The 7,393-nt window shown below is 34.7% G+C and overlaps 1 protein-coding gene across 1 annotated transcript in view; it reads left to right on the top strand.

Moving 5' to 3' along the window:
• The first annotated feature begins 3,655 nt into the window (after positions 1–3,655).
• The window catches only part of tg (thyroglobulin), a 46,907-nt gene continuing 43,169 nt past the window's right edge, over positions 3,656–7,393 (top strand). Inside the window, exon 1 of the mRNA XM_037783523.1 lies at positions 3,656–4,090. The gene's annotated coding sequence lies outside the window, so the exon portion shown is untranslated. The remainder of the gene's footprint in view (positions 4,091–7,393) is intronic.

Raw genomic sequence — 7,393 nt, 5'->3', positions numbered from 1 at the left:
AGATAAATCTGATAATTAAGAATATTTTATGTAGTATTAAATATTTACAATGTTTATCCTCTCTTAAATTAGCTGTTTTTTGTGTGAAATATTGAACACTTTAACCTCCTCAGACCACAAAAAGTCTTATAAACATACCAATGAGACAAGGAGAAATCACTGTGGTGTCGGCTGTAATACTTGTCGCTATGGCATTTATTTTTTTCTGTTCAGGCCCTAAACGCCTCATGAAATTTAGACCCAGAAGATTTTAAAGTGAAGTGTGTCGTTAGTCTTTTCATGCGTGAAGCAGATTTTCAAGACTTTAATCTGGATCGAGTTTCAGTTCACAGAGACGAGACGTTCTGCTGAACACACCTGAATATACATTCACTGGCCACTTTATTAGGCACACCTGTTCAATTGCTTGTTAACACAAATAGCTAATCAATTCAATTCAATTCAATTCAATTTATTTTTCATAGCGTCAAATCACAACAGAAGTTATCTCAAGACGCTTTATATATAGAGCAGGTCTATGACCGTACACCATAGTTTAGAGACCCAACAGGATCCACCAAGCGCGCTGTGGCCAGGAAAAACTCCCCGAGCCAATCACATGGCAGTAACTCAATGCATTTAGGCATCTAGAGGTGGTGAAGACGACTTGCTGAAGTTCAAACCGAGCATCAGAATGGGGAAGAAAGGGGATTTAAGTGACTTTGAACGTGGCATGGTTGTTGGTGCCAGCCGGGCTGGTCTGAGTGTTTCAAAAACTGCTGATCTACTGGGATTTTCACGCACAACCATCTCTAGGGTTTACAGAGAATGGTCCGATAAAGAGAAAATATCCAGTGAGCGGCAGTTGTGTGGACGAAAAATGCCTTGTTGATGTCAGAGGTCAGAGGAGAATGGGCAGAGTGGTTCGAGATGATAGAAAGGCAACAGTAACTCAAATAACCACTCGTTACAACCAAGGTATGCAGAATACTATCTCTGAACGCACAACACGCCAAACCTTGAAGCAGATGGGCTACAGCAGCAGAAGACCACCCGGTACTAGCACCGGCCACTTTATTAGGTACACCTTGTACCTAATAAAGTGGCCGGTGAGTGTATTTGTTGATTGAGAGTTTTCAAACACACCAAGACACACAAACCTTGCCAAAACTTTCCCATGAGCCTTTGCGAAAAGCACCTTGTTCACCCTTATGAGGTGACGGTGTCCTACCAGCCAGCCTCTCTCGTTTGACCTCTGACCTCCCTGTGGACCAATCACTTTATTATTGCACCACTTTAGAGAAATATTCCACTCAAAATACTCTCTGTTCTTCTCCCTGTGGATCGCTGACTGGGATGCCAGATGTTTCCAGATGTTTCCAGCTTCATTTCTTAGTCCTTTATTTGAAGCAGTCTTATGTTACAGACGGGCTTATTTCCTGTTTCATAAGTATATGTGTAGGAGCTCAAATGTATGTTTTTGATATTGTTTTATATTCTTAAACTTTTAGTGGTTTTGACTTCATGGTCTATTTGACTGTTATTCTTTCAATTTAAAGCTTTTAATCGTCGTAATCACTTTGTATTTTTTTAAATTTATGTTTTATGAAGGAAATTATACTGTTTGTAAAACTTTAGTACACTCTGAATATAAATGATAAAGATAAAAAGTAATCAGCTGATAAGAGTTCATCCATTACTCCCATTAATAGATTTTTAAAAGATGATTTTCTGCTCATATTTGAACTTTTATGCCCAGAAAATGAAGCGGACTGCAAGTTAAAAACAAATCCAGTGAACTGCCATCTGTTCTTCATGAGTGAAAAGTGTTTTTGTTCCTTTACATTCCTTTTGATTAGTGGTCACATATTTCTACTTTTTCATTGTGTCCAAAGTCTGAAACTTCAAAACAGACCGAATCAAAATTTTCACAAAGTGGAAACAAATTTACAAATTTAAAAATTGATGTGAGCAGTTTTTACTGATGCTGCTGCAAGAGCTGAACTAAACAACCATGCAGTATATAACCAAGCAATATCATGAGATGTGTAATAAAACTGTGACATAATAATGAGATGTCAAGTCATACTTTTGACACATTAATAATGTACATTTGTTTTGGACTTCTGAACAGACGGGACCTGGTTCTGTCTGTGAAAAAAGACTTTAAATATTCTGTAAAATATCACAGATACAAACCATCAGAAGATTTTATTCGGGGTCCAAACAATAAATGATGAGTTAATGATAGTTTTTTTTATGCTTGATATCCTTTTGCCATACAGTGATTGACATTTTGACAATCATACAATATATTAAATTGAATCATTGAATACACTGGAAAATCGAGTGGGAATCTTTTTAAATATAAGTATTTTCTGACAATCCACAAATCTGTTTTTATATCAACATGATTGACGTTCATATTCAGGACCAAATAAAGTTTATTTTAGAGAAAATAAATGTGTTTGTAATATATATATCTTTATCTTTCCATGATACTCTTCTGTTCTGTAAAAATAGATTTCATCCCTACGTGTGTAACACAAAATACTGTATGAAGGTACAGTGAAGATTTCATATTGTCTTTTAAAATTGCTGCAATATCATTTCTGATAAGATCATTGTATTATTCATATTCATCATTTAATAAACAAATTTTCAAGAAATGTGCTGTTTTTTCGTTTTTTTTATATATATTTTTAATTTTACCACCAACCATAGTTCAGACAGCAGGCCAACAAACATTATACCGAATTCAAATGATGGGTCTTACAGTCATATTTTTGTGGATACCAGCACATATTGGTGTCAAAGGAAATGAAACGGTAGATAAGGTGGCAAAGAAGGTTACAAAAAATAATTACATTGATTTGACAGTTAGCTTCAGCAAAACAGAAATGAAGAGCATCATTAAACAGAAACTGAAGGAAAGGTGGCAGAAGCAATGGGAGGAAGAGAGGAAAGGACATTGGTTTTACAGTGTTCAAAGGAAAGAGATGAGACAATCATATCAATACTCAGATTTGGACACACTGCACTAAAAAGCACTCTATTTAAAATAGGTAAACATGATACAGGTAGATGTAATTACTGTGGGCAACAGGAAACGGTGGAGCTTGTTGTATTGAATTGTGAGAGATATGAGGAAGAAAGAAGGCATTTGATTCAAGGTCTTACAGAGATAAAAGTACAGTTTGATTTAATATCTATTCTACAAAAGAACTCACAAAATGAGTGTTATAGATTACTTTTTCAGTATCTTAGTCAAATTAATATGATTGAAAAGATGTGATTTTTATTTATTAATTAATTCATTTAATTTATGTATTTATTCAATTTATATATTTATTTATTAATCAATTTAATATTTTTATTTATTTAATATTGTAAATACTAGAAAGGCATTTGATTCAAGGCCTCACAGAGATTAAAGTGCAGTTTGATTTAATAGCTATTCTACAAAAGAACTAGATTACTATTTCAGTATTTTAGGGAAATCAATGATTGAAAATATACGATATTTATTTATGTATTTTATGTATTTATTTGTTTATTTATGTATTTTTTATTAATTTATTATTATTATTATTGTTTTGTTGTTGTAGATACTAGCAAGTCTGATCCACACTCCATACCAGTTGGTGGCGCTACTTCGTTGTTTGCCTCAAAGCAGAAGAAGCAGAAGGTGAAGAAGGTGGCGGCCATGCTGGTAGCGCTGATGAGAGAGCAGCAGGTGGAGGTATAAACGTTGATATGAGGTGACGCTGTCATCGATCGGACAGGAATATGAATAAGAAACAGTTGGCTAAGTGTTCTGTCAGTGGACATGTAACTTCGGCTATCAAACTAATTATAGAAAGTTCATTTAAATGATTGATGGTGTTTCTGTGCTGAAGCTAGCTAACTTGTTAACTTGTAGTCGACTCGTTACCTAGCAACGATGGCGGGAGACGGTCTGCTAACACACAAACAAGATGACGTCCCAGTAACACGCACTGCCGGACATTACCTCTTTTAATACATCCATGGACATTACAAGCAATACATAACAGAGGACATCACGAGTATGGAGCAGTTTACAGCCATGAAGGAAAAGACCTCAAATAATGTGAGTAAAATACAACTTATGTCTGAGAGCTGTCTGTCAGTCAGATTGTTTACTATCTATCATCTATCTATCTATATTTACTCTATATTTACTATTTATCTATCCATCTATCTATCTTTACTATCTATTGATCTATCGTTCCATCTATTTATCTATCTATTTGTACTATCTATCTATCTATATTTACTATCTATCTATCTATCTATCTATCTATTTGTACTATCTATCTATCTATATTTACTATATCTATCTATTTGTGCTCTCTCTCTCTCTCTCTCTCTCTCTCTCTCTCTCTCTCTCTCTCTCTCTCTCTCTCTCTCTCTCTCTGTCTCAGACATATTGTAAAATTACCAAGAAAAACAATATAAGATTAGATTTACAATATACAGTATTCATTTTTATTTTATTTTAATTTTATATTTTATTTTATTTTTATTATGCACCGAAAAATGTACTTCCATGGCCTCCGCCATTTCTGCGGTCAACAAACACGTCACAACTCAGAATTGATTGATTGATCATCATCAGTGTTGTTGTGTAAGGGCAGTCTACTGTTGACTTTATGTGGTGTGTGAATGTTAGTAGTCTGCGCTGAAGTTGAGATTAATTTTTCCATCTTTATTGAGTTGAAGGTGTGATCTACTGTATATTCAGTCTAAGCTTTAATCACACTGTAGGTTTTGAGGTCTGTTTTTATAAATATACAGATAACAGGAGTGTAAGTCGTGTTTGATACACGCATTGATGGTTTTTAATGTTAACAAATCTGTAAATAGGCTATAATCCTGTGGTTGGGTGAGTTAATTATGTTATTATCATTATCAAATCATCTTCCGGTTATTTTCTCCATTAATTATTTAGTCAATAATATGAAGAAAATTGTGAAACATGTCTATCACAGAGGAAAACTCTGAGGTGAAGTCTTGCCTTGTCCCACCAACATCCTAAAACAAAATATATTCAGTTTACTATCATCAGAGACTAATCAAAACCACCAAATATTAGTGCAAAACCTTTCTTACTGATACTTTCTTAAATACCAAGTTTCTTTCACTGAGTCTGGTGAGCAGCAGTCAACTGAAACAAGCAAGCTAGAAGTATTTTTATTAGATTACAGAGATGCATTATGTTATATTCATGTCATAGAATATAAAATGTCATAAAAGTATGTATAAAAGGATGCACAAGTGAAACAATATATATATTTTTTAATCTTTAAAGCTCCTCATATTAAATTAGATATTCAAATCCAAGACATGTTTTGATGGCTGCACCGTTTCATCAGATATAAATATTATAAACATGTTAAAGAACTGGACAGGGCTCTAGACTAACTTTTCTACTGGTAGCACTTGTAATACCAGCCTTCCCAGTTGGTCGCACCAGCACATGATTTGGTCACACCCTTTTTTTGGTACAGCATGGTATTAATCAGTGGTTGGAAGTAACTAAGTACATTTACTCAAGTACAATTGTGATTCAATCCACTACAACTCAGAGGGAAATATTGGGCTTTTAATTTTTTTAAATTTTGCTTTTATTGTGATTAGGGGTGTAACGATTCATCTACTACATCGATGTATCGATTTTTATTCCTACGATACCACTACATCGATCGGCAAGTTTTCCTTCACGGGAGACGTTTATCGATATAAAATCGATTTGAAAAGCAAAAATCGATTGTATCGATATTAAGGATTTGCACCTTGTATTTAAGGACGACAAACGTTATATGAAATTGTTTTTAAGCACTTATATTAGTAAAGAAATGTTAAATGTAACTCCGGTTCTCCAAACATGCGCCAGCTCAACCTTAGTTTAACATAGTTTTAAAATGTTTTCCTGTATATTTTCATGTATGAAAAGACCCCAAATGAACACTGTAGGTGGACTATTTGATTACTATAAGCAGATTATTTAAACAGCGTTTGTATAGGAATGATTATTGTCCCTAGCTGTTTGATCCCTATCAGCTGTTGATCACTATCAGCTGTTGATCTCTGTATTATTGCTCTACTGTTTATACTGAAAATGAGGACAGAAGCAGCAGGTTAAACCACTGTTCATTTAACTTGAATAGAAGTTGGTTTATTATGTTTTTTGTTAAATATTAAACTCCCTTGTATCTTGAGAACTGAATCAGCAGGTCCTGCAGTTGCACTTTTTATTATTTTCAAATGATAGGTGTATGTATTTGCCATTAATCGTTGTTTACTTGTTTATATCCATAATTAATTTATCCCTGATTTGAGGAATCCTGACCTGCTCTGTCCAGTATCCAACTATTTATTTCGCAGTCACAGTGACTGAATTTTTGGCGAAAAAGGTTACTGGATCGATTTCAAATCATTGAATCTTATCCTATCGCTCTAGATGAGCCAAATATCGTCCTGAATCGTATCGGAACCATGGGAATTGTATCGTATCGTTGTAAAAACGTATCGTTACACCCCCATTGCTTTGGTAATCTAAAATAAGTAATTACAGGAGCCCGCTTCATTTTTGGAACAAGGTAACAGCTATATGGATCACATCACGCGCCGTGTATTGCTACGTACACGCGTATGGCGTTTACGTGCTGAAACTATTAACTGTAGCAAAAAAAAACATTTGCCATATAAAGTAGACATTAACTACAATATTCATACACATACAAACAGACTCAATATATGTTTGATGTCGTGTAAATCATATTAACTACAGAGAGATTCCTGCTGGGTGAAACAACCACCGATCAACGTTAGAGCAGATATGTTACAGATGATAATATCAGACAGTCCGGCCTCGTTCCTCTGGACGTCACAGCTCCTCGATGAAGTTTGGAGGCTGAGACAGAAAGCAGAGTTTAAACAGAACAGGAAATGTTAATAAACCAACAACACACTGATGAGTCTCACCAGTAGTGATAATCTAAAGTTGAGGGTGGCGCTAGAGGACAGGTCATGGGAACACCCTCTAACCTTACTGGCTCAGGTGATTTTTCTCTCTATTAATATAAAAATAATCATTACACTTTAATTCTGATGAGCAATTCAGCTTTTAATACTGTTTTTATTATGTGTTTTGGTTGAGTTAATATCATGCATGTGCATGGCCGATAACTCTGGCTGTGGGTTATGTGGATGCAGATATTGTTGGGCGTTTTTATGTTAAGTTTTTATGGCTCCTATCAGAGTCCTTTTAATATTGATTCTCTGCTGATACCGAGTCTGATACTTTAACCTAAATGTTGATTAAATATGTATCAGGGCTGCCAATCGATTCAATTATTTAATCGCATGGTTGTCCATAGTTAATCACGAT

Source organism: Sebastes umbrosus, chromosome 11, assembly GCF_015220745.1.
Source record: "Sebastes umbrosus isolate fSebUmb1 chromosome 11, fSebUmb1.pri, whole genome shotgun sequence".
NCBI lineage: Eukaryota > Metazoa > Chordata > Actinopteri > Perciformes > Sebastidae > Sebastes > Sebastes umbrosus.
Note: the sequence above shows the minus strand (reverse complement) of the source record. Positions and strands in the feature narration are given on the sequence as shown.